The following is a 13,557-nucleotide window of genomic DNA, read 5'->3' on the forward strand; positions in this document are numbered from 1 at the left end:
ATGTTGAGTGTATGAATCGCTAACTCAGGACACCTTTCCATTATTCTCGTCTGCTCAAGATATTTATTTTAATGGAATGGTAAATCACAATGCTAAAAATATTGCAGGGGAATGGGATAGTTGGTTCAGGCAGGCGATGCAGTAAATTACGAAGTTAAAATTAATTGGATGACTAAATTTTTCATTGTGTTCTAACATCTTCGGCAGGAAATACCCCACCTGCCTATTCTTAAGGTTTGCACTTGGTCCCTCACCCGTAAAAAAGGGTTCAACTGTGATGGCTTAACATGCTGAGGGAGAGCGTTTATTATATTATGCGCAAAAATCAGGATAAATCAGTTACGGGTCCCCATGACATATTAAGGGACATTACGCATAGATGGCCAATCTTTCCCCACTTCCATCCCCAGCCAACCTCCACCTCCATGAGCCCCGCCCCCTGAAATACAGGGACTAGTCACGCTTCCGACCCCTGCCGCCACCACCAACGATCTACACCCATTTTCGCCCCATACCCTTAAGAAACTCTCGAAGTAGCGTACCCATCCCCATTCCCCCATCCAAACCCTAAAAACCCCTCTCCATCCGACAACTCCTGTTCATGAACAACTGGGAAGCTGGTGTGTGGAGGGGTAGCCAGGAATTTTTGCAGGAGTAGTGAGGGGTATAAGGGATCCTTATTCACCCCACCCTTCCTTATCCATTAATGCGAGCTGTCAAATTTCAGAGCACTGACTCACTCCATCCAGCGAGCTGGGATACTCATCCTCCTCCCGGTTCGGGGCGATGGGATGGGGCTCCTTACCCCGGCAAGGGCATACCCATCCGCTTCGTTGCCTCAAAGCCCTTTAACCAACCAAACCCCTCCTTTTCCCGCCGCCCAAAACGTCGAAACCCCATATATACTGCACTTCAAACTCCCCGCCCCCGCGGCGCTCTCAAAACAGCCCCGTGGCTGTTCCGGCCACCCCACACCACCCCCTACATCTCTTCGGCGCCATATTTATCCCGCGGTCCAGTCATACTTATCCCTCTCGTGGACTAGGGAGAGGAGACTGTGGCGGGTGGGTGGAGAGGGGTGCATTGCGTCATCGCTTCAACTCAACCCCTGTCCCGCAACCCCGAAACCGTTTTCCCCCCACTCACAAACACACCCACAGACGTCACTCCTATCAACCCTCAACGTCGCCAGGGTTCCTCTCTCTCTTTCTCTCTATCTCTCCATCGTTTACATCTGCATCCTGGCCCGCGATGCACAGCAAAGAGTGGCGGGAAGGGGATCGCGGTTGGTTTGGGGGGGGGGGGAGGCATGGGAACCCTAGGGTTGGTTGGTGAAGGGGGCGTTAGGTCACGGAGAGCCCCTATTGTACCCCGTTCCACTGAGTCATCGCGACCTCGTCCCCAACCCACCACCCCTCCAAACTCCTCCCCCTATACAACAGCCCCCGGGTTGGATTGTCCAACAAATTGACCAAACTATTCGAGTTAATCGTTCATTGTTTTTTGGGTTACGAACGAATGCGGCGTGGAGTGAGGGGTTGGAGGGAGTTTCTCATTTTGCAGTGCTCTTAGAAGCACGTGCCTCTTGTAGAATGTTCATGTTTAGCGTCCAGGACAACAATTTTAAATATTTATCGAGAATCGGACTGAGACAGCAAACACGGTGATTACCACTCATGTATTACTCCATTTTATTCGAAAATGAGTACGAGGTTGGACTGATGTACGTGGACTACAATTTTGTCCCCTTTCAAATCCGTACTTCTAAGGCATTCAGGGCCTGAAGGTGAATTTTTTAAGTTTGAGCATAGAGTATACTTACTCTATGGTTTGATGGAGATAGGAAATCATTACGCAGGCTGGTCACTTCAAAAAAGCTTACAAGTAAAACGCTTTGGAAAATGTCAAATGAAAGTAAGCCGCATAAGGTAACTATAAATACCAAAAGTATTCGCATTTAAATACAAATAAATTGTATTGTAGATTATATGCCTAAAAAATCTGCGGAATCAATTGTTTCAGATAAAACATTTCAGGTAAGTATGTCTTAGTTGGGAAATACACCCAAAGAAAAATGCATGCACCATGCAAACATCATTACCTAAATACGTTCCATAAATGATTATCTGATTGGTTACTAATTAAAGTACCTCATGATATATTTTCTTACACGTTTCCCAGTGTACCGGGCTAAGTTTAACGTGCAGGGAAAGGAACTAGGAAGTTTTATATTTTAGGGAAAAGAGGGGAATCTCCAACATGATAAATGAAGGAGAAGGCGAGTGTAAATGGAGTGAGTGGAGACGGAATGAGTCATTCAAGAAATTTTCGGACCATTTAGATCATATACTTTTATATTCATACATTTTAGATCATTTAGATAATACAAGATGATTGTTCGCAGGAGATTTTATCCCGCCAACAATCATCACCAACTGGTTTTCTGCCCACTTGGAGGAGCCCGACACTAAATTTGTCTCCACCTCCTCTAGTACCATGCCTCCTCCTTGGTTTCCATCGTTTCCAAGGACCTTCTTTTCAACCTCACTTCGACTCACAGCTGATTTTTCAACCCAATTATTTACGTAAAGTAGAGAGATTGCTAAATTCATTTTTACATTTATCAATTCCCTAATTTTTTGCACATTAGTACCAATAGAAATGTTCATAATTAATGACTTTCATGAGACTATTAAAATTTGTTACAGATGGAGTTTAGTAATTCCTACCACATGTGTGAATGAGATGTAAGAATAGTACGCAGAGCACTTAGCATAGCGTACTAAATTATAGGAAAAGCTCACCGAATATTAGTAGCGGCATATAGGGTCCTTCTACAGTTTTCACGCAATAAGCTCTACCAAAAGTTCGGACAGCACCCCTCTGTTCTTCAAATGGGATGTAAAGCCAAGGCTGCCTTGACGCCTTTCGTTAAGTGTACGCAAATTTCGACGCCGGGCTTCCTCTTGCCGAGCGACTGAGGGCGCATACATTGAAACTAATTAATGATGTTAAAAACTGTTTGAGACGACGAATTCGAAAAATAAAAAAACATAAACTGTAAGTAGTTCTGTTTACATTTCAACCATGTTCAAAACCGCACCATTATTTTATATTGACCGTGTATACATGTATGTAGTGCCTATGGACAGATTTCCGGCTGTCCTTGTGTTTTGTGTCCCCCTGCGAAATATGCGCGTTTCCGATAATTGAGTCTATTTATCTTCAACATTTTTAAAAAATGTGTGCTGCCACAGTCCTTCACCCTTTCCTCTTTATTATTTATCACCCGTGGGGCGATAGAGGCCTTGGCCTCGCGGCGCAGCCACCGAAAGATTCACTGAATTAATGTCCATCATTCTTTCCATTTCCTCTTCCCTTTCCTCCCCCAAACGACCCAAGCACTCTTACGTATGTATATACATACAAGAGGACTCCCTCAGGACTTCCTCACACTCAATGGCTGCCGTTCAGTGCCCCCGGGTCGAAAATTGGCCCACAACCTGCGACGAGGGCCCCGGCAAGCGATCATTATGGGCTCCATGCCGAGGGACATCAGTTTGTCACAATTTGAACCGCGCACGCCTGTGGTGCGTCATTCAAAAGCCACGGGTCATCGGATCGTAAGGCCGGGAGGATTGACGGAAGAGGAGTGTTGGCGGTGTTCGCCCTCACGCTCACTTTAACACTTAACCACCGTCGGCTTAGGGGAGATGATGTTTTCTGTAATCACCGACATCAGTACTGTAATTGGTGCACCTATTAAATATGTACACTCCAGTATTTTTTCTTAAACGCATGCAACCTGCTTCCTGTATCAAATAATTGTGAAGACGAACATTTAGGCACAGGATATTTTGAGAGATCCTAAGTACCAGTGGCGAAGCGAGGGGGGTTTTGGGGATAAACCCCCACTTTAGAGCTCAGAGAATTTTTAAAAATTTTAATCCATTTTACTTAATTGGATGAGTATTACTTATAGAATAGTGCCAGGATGAATCAAATTCCCCTCAGAAAGCCGTAAAACTCGCAATTTTGAACCATTAACCTTAACATTTTTCTGGAGGAGGCTCCCCCCGCAACTTCCGCTACCCTGGCGGGTATGCAATACCCCCAAACTCCTAAGTATTAGCTGCGCCTAAAACCCCCCAAACCCTTAATTCATAGCTGCGCCCCTGCTAAGTACTAGAATAGATTTGACGATGAACACATAATCTGGGAAATAGATTCGAGAACAGAGAGATTAGGAGCAGAGGTTAGAGAAATCAGAGGACTCTTTCTCAACAAAAATGATGTTCCAGAAACCGTTGAAAATTCAGGAATATTTGTGCATCTTTTTTTCCCCTATCGACATATGCATAATGCCCCGCAAGTCACCCAATTAGGCGGCGGAGTTGTCGGCACCCAGCCGTTAACAAAGAAAGGAAATGCGCGCACAAAGTTCCGCCAAGAATTAATGAACTTCTTTTATTGCTCGGGGCAAGAACGAATTCCTTTATCTATCCGTTTGGAAAAATATCTCTCGTAATTTATTGATTTTATCGGGCCTGGAAATATAGTGAAGTGCTGATAGTGAAGCCGGCCTCGGTGGCGGTGGGGTAAAGTCCTCGCCTAACAACCCGCAGGTCGCGGGTTCGAATCCCGCCTGGGTAGGTGGTCCCTATCCAACGCAAGGATGTTTGCGTCGTGCTTTGGTAATTCCTTCATTTAAAAAGCCTCTACGTTCTCTTTACGGGGAAGTTGTAAAATAAAAAATAATGTAATTTTCTCCGTGTCGCTCTGAAAAAAAATCTATTAATATTTGCTCAAACAATACAAGTTTAGCACGTAGCCTACGAGTCTCTTATCTAGTTTATCAATTAAAAATAGGATGAATTTCGCAGTATTTTATACCCCTCAACCATAATTTTTCTTGATAATTTTTACGCATTTTGGCAGAATAAATTAAACATCTTACTGGTAATACTCGGAAGCAAATACCCATGGTCGCTGGAATAAGTGAATTTTTCTTTCTAGATACCTCCTTCAATTTCAAACAACGGATGAGATACGTTCTTTATTTTACCCCAACGCAACATAAATTCTGCGCGCCACATATTCCAAAATAGGAGGAGGAATTGCAGTAAGAATTGAAAGGCGGTTAATCATTACGGTATGGAATATTACAAAAACTAAGGTACCCAGAGTAAAAACTTTACTACCACTTTAAATTTTCACAAATTAATACTGATATACACTGATTTTTGCAGTGCTAGGATCGCTCGTATTTGGGTATGGAGCAATTCAAGACACCTGCTATATCAATTCCACAAAAATGACCCAGACCAATTACGAGCGGCCAGATGATTAACCGTAAATACGCTGGCCAAGAAACATCGTAAATGTCATTTTTATGATAATTTCGAAATACACTCTTCAAATAGCACTCCATCGACTGATGGCCAAAAAATATCCTTCCGAGCCATATTCACAAGAAATTGCAATTTAAATTCCACATTTTTATATACGCTCCAACGGCAGTACTCGTCTAAGTACACGGCATATATTGATCACTAATGGAACCTGAAATTTTGGCAAAAAGCATGTAGATCATTACAGAAAAAACTTAGATTTGTCACCGGACTACGTTTTGGGTAAATGGCAAATGAATGCTGTAACTCAACTCAATTCAGTTTAGTTACAGGAAAATGGTGCTGCGGGCTACTCAAAGAGTGGAAAAAATGAACCCTTAAAAATATAAGGAATATGTAGAATATATGAAAATGTTAGAATTGTCCACTTTACATTGCTTAATTAACCACGTTGGATGTCGCATTTGATAGGAAACCTGCTTTTTTAATAGCATTTGCAAAAAGTATTTGTTATGAACCACACAGTTATAAAATGATATCCAAAAGTTCGCGAGTTCTGTACGGGTAAGAGGTAACGTTTTATTTTTAAGCACCGACATTTTGCAACAAATTAAGAGCACTCTAGAGTAAACATCCACTGATACGTGCGTTCTAGCCTAAATTTGACAGTGCTTTTCTATTAAATTTCCCTAAGTAAAATTTCCCCCTCCCATTTCCTTGATAGGATGCATCACCACCGCTGAACCAATTTATTCCCACCAACTTGCTTGCTCAATAATTACGCTATCTACTTTACATTTTCAGGACAATTATAGACTAAAACCTTGATAAGAAAACGGAACATCCCGATGGGCCATATCTTGAGACATGATGACCTGATGAAGGCAATCGTCGAGGGACAAGAAGATGGCAAGATCGGACAAAGAAGGAAGACATCGAATAAAATATATGGAACAAGTAAAGGAGGATGTGAAAGAGAAGAAATACGCAGGTGTGAAGAGATTGGCTGATGGGAGAATTGAGTGGAGAGCTGCGTCAAACCAATCTTAGGCTTGTTGACTAGTGATAGTGATAATATTATAGACTATTGTCAACATTCAATCGTATCTGAAATTATAAAAATTGACCATAGTATTTTCTATGATGTATTTTTTTTATATCGAAGATACAGGATAATACTGGTAAATGTCCACTCAACTAATCATGTATAAAATTTCAAAATGGTAACTTAATATCTATATCGTGCTTTGGCTACACTTGGTGGAACCGCATATTTAATATGCGAAATAAATCACCTAGTAATGATCCACACAAACTTTTATGATTCCTACCCAGGTATGTATGTGGCTCATGGTCATTTAGTCACCTTCAAACTGAGTATATATTATTCGAAACCCTGGGTCGGAACAATAAAAGATTTTGTGGAACATTAGTAAGTGATTTATTACGTAAATTATGATAACTTAATTTTAAACGGGTTCTTCGACGAGAAAACGACGACGAAATAAAGCCGAGTGAGTGGGATTGGTGCGTCATCTTAAGTAAACACCTCGCCCAATTCATAAAACTTCCACACAATGAAGGCTGCCCTCTCCATCCTCCTGACAGTGGCTCAAGTATGACTGTGCGGGGTCCGGAGCTCTGACCAATAAAATATCAATCACGCAGATCCCCATGACTACATACATGCACAAGCCATACAGCGAGTCCTCCCCACACCTCGCCCATATAGCTGTCCCTTGAAGCACTACCACGCCCGAAAAGGGGGGATCAGCTCCCCAACGTAGACAAGGTTCGTTCTATTCAACACACCACTCCCACCCTCAAAACCCTCTTGGCGGTACACGTCATCCTCCAGTGTTGATCGGCAGTTCCAGCTTCCGCTGTGCGCGGATCTGCCCCGCTCCGCACCTCCACGTCTGATTAGGTCTACTTCAACCCTGGGTGTCACCTCAAGGGTACGGGAGACGGTTGAAATTTGCAGGGAGGAAAATGAATGACAGGAGTACCTGATCGTAAAGTCAAAACAAAAATAAATATAGGGCGAAGTAAACTTAATGATGCGGACACGTAATTTTCTACCAATTCAGTCATTGTTCATTTTAATTTAATCTTGCACGAAGACATCAGTAATAAGTTTTCATGAACCTTTGTGGAAGCTAAATATCGTATTACTCATTGGAAAGAAATTTCAATTAAAAAAATAAATATTTACTGCATGTGGGCGAATTATAATAAAAAGCATAGTTGTTTCATGCATTTTTACCAAATTCTTCGAATTATACCAAAATATTTCCCGAGAAACCACGCAAACATGGCATATTAAAATTATGTATTATTAAAGCACATCTTTCCAGAAACATGTGTCCTCCTAGTCGTGAAAAATCAATCCTTCCTGTAAAGGTTGACATGTACAGCAGCCTAACTCAATGAAAATAGGCAATTTCCAACCTTCCATAAATCACCGGTCTCAATAGCATCTGAAGAAATTCCTAACACTTCCCTCCTTCCCTTTTGCATTGTAGCTTCGGAAGCAATGCAACATGTAGAGCAGCGCATATCAAGGAAATTTAATTCCTACGGGCGTGATGCGCCCGCTCCCAGCGGGCTTCCCCCGCTCTTTTCAATGCAGGTTCACAGAGGGATAGGCGCGTTTCTAATTTTAAAATGTAGAAAAAAAGGCAGGGTCTTATGTACAAATTTAATTGGAATGTTCATGTTCAAATTGAGGTCAGAGGACCTCTTTAAACACAACATTGGAAGTAATTACACTATCATCTGTTGATACTTGTTTAGCGTTTTCCTTAATGTTTACAAAAATATTTTAAAAGATCTTACCCTAGAGAATGCTGCATAAAGTTGGCCATGAGAGAATACAGGGTCAGGCAGGAATAAGCCAGCTTTTTGCAAAGTCTGACCCTGAGCGTTGTTAATAGTCATCGCATAGGAAACCTTAATGAGAAATTGTCTGCGAGTCAAGTTAAAAGGCATGGTGGGATCCAACGGCGTTAACTGTATTCTTGGGATGAGGACAATCTTGCCGGAATCGATTTTTTTAATCGATTATTTTTTTTTTAATTTTTAAAGCCAATTTTAGGAAACAATAGCAATATTTAGGAAGTAAGATATGCCGTCGCATGTTCTCTGATAAATTCTGTGCATTTTGGTACCTTATTTGTAGTATTTGGTTGCGTATAAGTTGAGAAAAATGTATCTATACAGTAGAAATAAAATGGAGGATAAAATAAACTTAACCGTCTTAGTGCCGCGGGCCAATATATCGGCTTCAAGGTTACAGTTAAATGTTCAAAGTAATAATTTTTTCAGCAAAAAACTCTTGAATAGAAATCAAATTAAATTATGCCGTTAAAAATTACGTTGGCCAAAATGTGAGTTTAATTTATCATGACCTATACTCCAAGAGCATAAACATTACATTGTTGTTATAATAAGGAAGGTCAGGAGAAGAAACTTTATTCGTTAAAAATTAATGTAAATAGTGTAAAATAAAGAAAACAGCACGTTGATGTATCAACAAATTACAGAGAAGAACTTTTTCGCGTAGATGATATATTTTATTTAAATGCCTTTCTCATTTCTCGTCAGTGCCAATCTAAGAAGGGTAAGAGTGTTAAGGTAGCTCGCAGAGATTTTTGTAGAAGTAGAGGGCACTGTAAGTCTTGAAGAGAGTCAATAGTATGTCGGTGCCGTAATCCTTAATCTGTATGCGGTGACTTTGAGAGGACACAGAGCACCTACTGCGTGTCCCCTCCGCCCTTTCTATGGGACACCCCGCGACGACGCACAATGCCCGGCAACAGAGAAGATGATGAGGAAAGGGAGTCTGGCAAATGAAGGGGAGGGCTGAAACTGGAAATTAGTAGGTAGGGGGCTGTGAAGTGAGGGCTAGAGGGGCCGTTTTTGACCCCCTGAACCTCCTCCCTTAAACTACGCATATCTCAACCCCATTCCCTTCGTACATACAGTTCGAGTGGCCTGCAAGTCCCAAATGTGAGTGATTCATGCATGATTTTGACTCCATCCCCCAAGCCCGCATCTAACGCACTGCCTAATCCGCGACATCCTCCACCCTGGCCCGCAGATGCACCAAGGGAGAACGCGGGCATTAAGGGAAGTCCCAGACGGACGGATTCCTGCATGGAATTCCTCCGAGGGATGGAGTTAATGTGGTACACGCTTCGCATTCCGAAGCCCCGGATTTGAATCCCGGAGAGGGCAGAGATTTCGAAACTGAATTCCCATCCCTGCTTGGGTCCGGTGTGTAACGCGCTTTATCTACATCTACATAATACCCCGCAAGCCGCCTAAAAGGCGTGTGGCAGGGGGTGTTAGGACACCAGCCGTTTACTTATAAAAATGAAGTACTCTAACGAAGTTAGGACAAGTATTTATTAAAGTCCTTTATGGTTCGGGGAAAAAACGAATTCACATATCTATCCGTTCGGCAAAACATCTATCTTAATTTATCGCTTCTATCGGACCTGGAAATATAATGTGGCTCTAATTTTATGTTCTCCGAGTCGCCCACAAAGATATCCATTCTCAATTGTTCAAGCAATCTAAGCCTAGCGCGCAGCCTCCGAGTCTCCAGCGGATCCCAGCCTAATTCGCTTAACATCTGGGTAACGCTGTCGGTGCGCCCGTAGCAGTTTTTGACGAAACGCGCAGCCTTCCTTTGTATTTTATTCTGATCGCGGATTAAGTCTTTCATTGGCGCTTATTCAGGGTGGAGACGGGCGTCGCCGATACCGAAAACGAGATAACTCTGTGACGCCAGATGCCTCATGCAATTATCGAGTTAATTATAGTTTAGTGAATCTTAATTCTTGGAAATCATAATGATGAGATAAGGTAAATAGAATTCAGAACCGATAGATTTAAGACGTCGTTTTTTTCCGCGTGTAACAAGGGACCATAATACCTGCGATTGTTCAGGTCTAGGATAGCTTGACTCGGGATAGGTAAAACATTTTCATGTATAGTTAATAACTTATAATATTTTTGAATAAGGACTATCTGCCGTTCGAATTCACACTACTATGTTTAACATAATATTCAATACTGCATTAGTCTGAGAAGCGTTTCTACATGCAATACTCCCAATAAATGCGTTGATTTGCCTCTTGAGGAAGGAGTTGATCATGAGATTATCATTTTGGTTAGTCACTCAGTGCCAATATTAGTCACTTTTGACTGTGTAAGCATGAAAATATGAGTCACTCCATTAATGTTTTGAAATGATAGCCGCAAATTGGAAATATAATATTGTATTTTTACTCCAACGAATAGTCATTGTTAGTGATCTAATTGCATTAACATTAATTTAGTCGAGTGAATAGACGGCGACAAAGGCATTGAAAACTATCATTGTCTTATAGTAGGTGGCTTGCTTTTATTGCATACCCTGTTTATTCATTTGTGGTCTGGGAAAATCTTTCCTCAGTTAGATATTACGCACCAAACATCTCTTACCTTCTACAATTAATATACTTAATTAACATATGCCTAATTTTAATGATGTATCTGTCACAAATTTAGCGTGAAAACTTTTCCTATGCTGGATAACTTCATTGGTTTGAATTTTAGCAAAGTAAACCTCTTCATTAAAATCCGATTTTTTTATAAGAAAAACATTAATATATTAGAAATATTTATCTAGGCTTCCATATCACAATTGGATAGTCCAGCAATAGTCGCTTGTCAGGGAGTAATTTTAATCAACTGATTGGTGAAATCCGGACTCGCTGGTGAACTTCCCATAAATAATAACGGTAAAATTCATATTTTCATCAAATATGTAAAAATAATCTTAGGAATAAAGCCAAATGTACGGAAAGTGGCTCATAACTTCCCTGATAGAATTGGCAACCTCTTCTTGTGACGGATTTCATGTGACTGAACTCGATTTGTGCGACATCACCATCACGATACAAATTTGCATCATCATCGATGATGTTAGATATGAAAATTCTTGAAAAGAGGCAGTTTTCACCTTTTTAGTGAACTTATATTTAGGGTTAGCATGTAAATATATAGAATTTCATATCACTCATCCTTCAAGATTCCCCGACTCAGTGCAGTACACGTAGTAGTGTATACTACTAATAGTGCACGGTTTCTCTTTCATTTTTCGTCAAAATTCAGACTTATTTCATAACGTGCATACTTTCCAGCAAGAACACATAGTATCTGTCTAGATTTTAATTGTAAAACAAAGTATGTAGTACATTTCCTAGCGAATGATGGGTTAATCTGACATCCTACTGAGGACGACCGTCTCAAATTCAACTGGAATCAGCAACAGCAGAATTCTCATCTTTGAAGATAAAAAAAGAAGAATTTAATTCAAATTACGACTTCAATTTATGCTAAAATATGTATAATAACTCTCTTTATTATGGGGCTATATCTTTAACAATTATTATACTTATTTTTTGGTGCAACTTTCTCGCGGTAATTATTTATTCACGAAGAAAGGTTTGCTGTCGGAAAATGTTTTTGTATTTCGCAGAATAATTTGACACAGGTAGGTGAGCGCATAAGCTAGTAGAACCTTGTCACAGTGTATATACACGTAGTGTCAATGCCCATGAATTACTCACTACCGCGCCAATCGGAGAGTGATTCCAAGAAATAAACCATTTTTCCGAAAGACAAAAACAGATTCACTGTCGGAATTATTTACGGAGAGCAAATTAAAAAAAAATTATGACTTGGATATTTTTGCTTCTTCGCCAACGCAAATGGAGAAACCTCAAGGCAGCAGAAGTCATGGTCAAAGATAAGGCTCACTGCGCATATGGTATCATGGATATTTTAACCCCAAATGAGGTCATTGCTTTCGTTAAAGGAAGGCTGTTATGGATAATATCCGGTCATATCCAAGTCATCCATTCCTTTGTCATGTAAGGGGAAAAAAACTCCGGCTCAGATGGCTCTATACAACACGATGACCTCTTACCCCTTTTTAAAGGAGAGAATGAGACCGCTCCTCTAATTCTAGCTTAAGATGAACTCGATAGCCTGTGCTGCGCCGTCTTTGAAAGCATATACGCATCCATATCCGTATCTTAGAATCTGGGCGGGGACAAAAAATACCTTCTTGAAAGCACAGTCACGACAGAATAATTATGAACAAAAATTGAAGACGAAATGACTGACACGTGGAACTTCATATTTTTTTTAGAAGAATAACAAGTTCATTCCGCTTTACATTTCTAATTTGGGCGTCATTTCAATAATAAAAATGAGAGATAAGAAGAGCATGTAACTCCAAGCAAAGCTTGTTGCTTGGAGTTATCTAAAAGTATTTAGGGCTCTTCTCAAAAAAAGGGCTTAATTGATGACCGAGATAAAGTTACAATAACTACTATCAGGATTAAAAGCTTATTACGAATACTAATAAAACAAATCGGATCGAGAAAAGAAATAGTAAAAATAGTGAATTCAAATAAATTTGACAGAATTATGACGACTTGAAGTGGCGAATTGGAGAACTTGCCGAGCAATTTTCTCGAAGCTACAAAGATGATAAAATGCAGGTTAAAACAGAATATTGCTTTATAGTGTTGCGCTACAGGATCGGTGTGATAGAGTGAAGGAGCACTACACAGAAAGAGAGACGTAGCTCATAACATTAAAATGCCCAATATGCCTATAAAAAGATTATTTTCCTATTCATTAAATTCTAAAAAACAAACCATTATCAAAATGTCGACTTCAACTTACTTTTTATTTTTCCTTCCTACTTATTATTTGAGGTGGGAATTCTTAATGCCTCTCATTCGATTTCTAGTCTTAATGATGACCAATATCGCGGTTAGTAGTTTTCAGAGGAAAATAAATAACATCCAACGCACATAAAATATAAACCCACTATTGCCATTTGTACGAAATAAAACAAAAATTACTAAATTTTTAAAAAGTGGAACAGAGGAAATAAAACTCTATTTTATAAAATAAACATAAAGCGTACATATCATCTACATACTTCAAAGGCCGGATCTAAAATTCACCAAATTATTTACCCCTTGCCTTGAGAAGAAGCTTGATTTTGGGTAGGATTATAGAACTAGAACCCATGATATGCACGACAAATAGGATAGGTTCGGAAGTATCGAAAAGGGAGAATTTTGCGCCGTCACTGAGACGGAAAGACCTACAAGTGAAACCTTGAAATTACTCT

This window comes from Ischnura elegans, chromosome 4 (assembly GCF_921293095.1).
Source record: "Ischnura elegans chromosome 4, ioIscEleg1.1, whole genome shotgun sequence".
NCBI classification, from domain to species: Eukaryota; Metazoa; Arthropoda; class Insecta; order Odonata; family Coenagrionidae; genus Ischnura; species Ischnura elegans.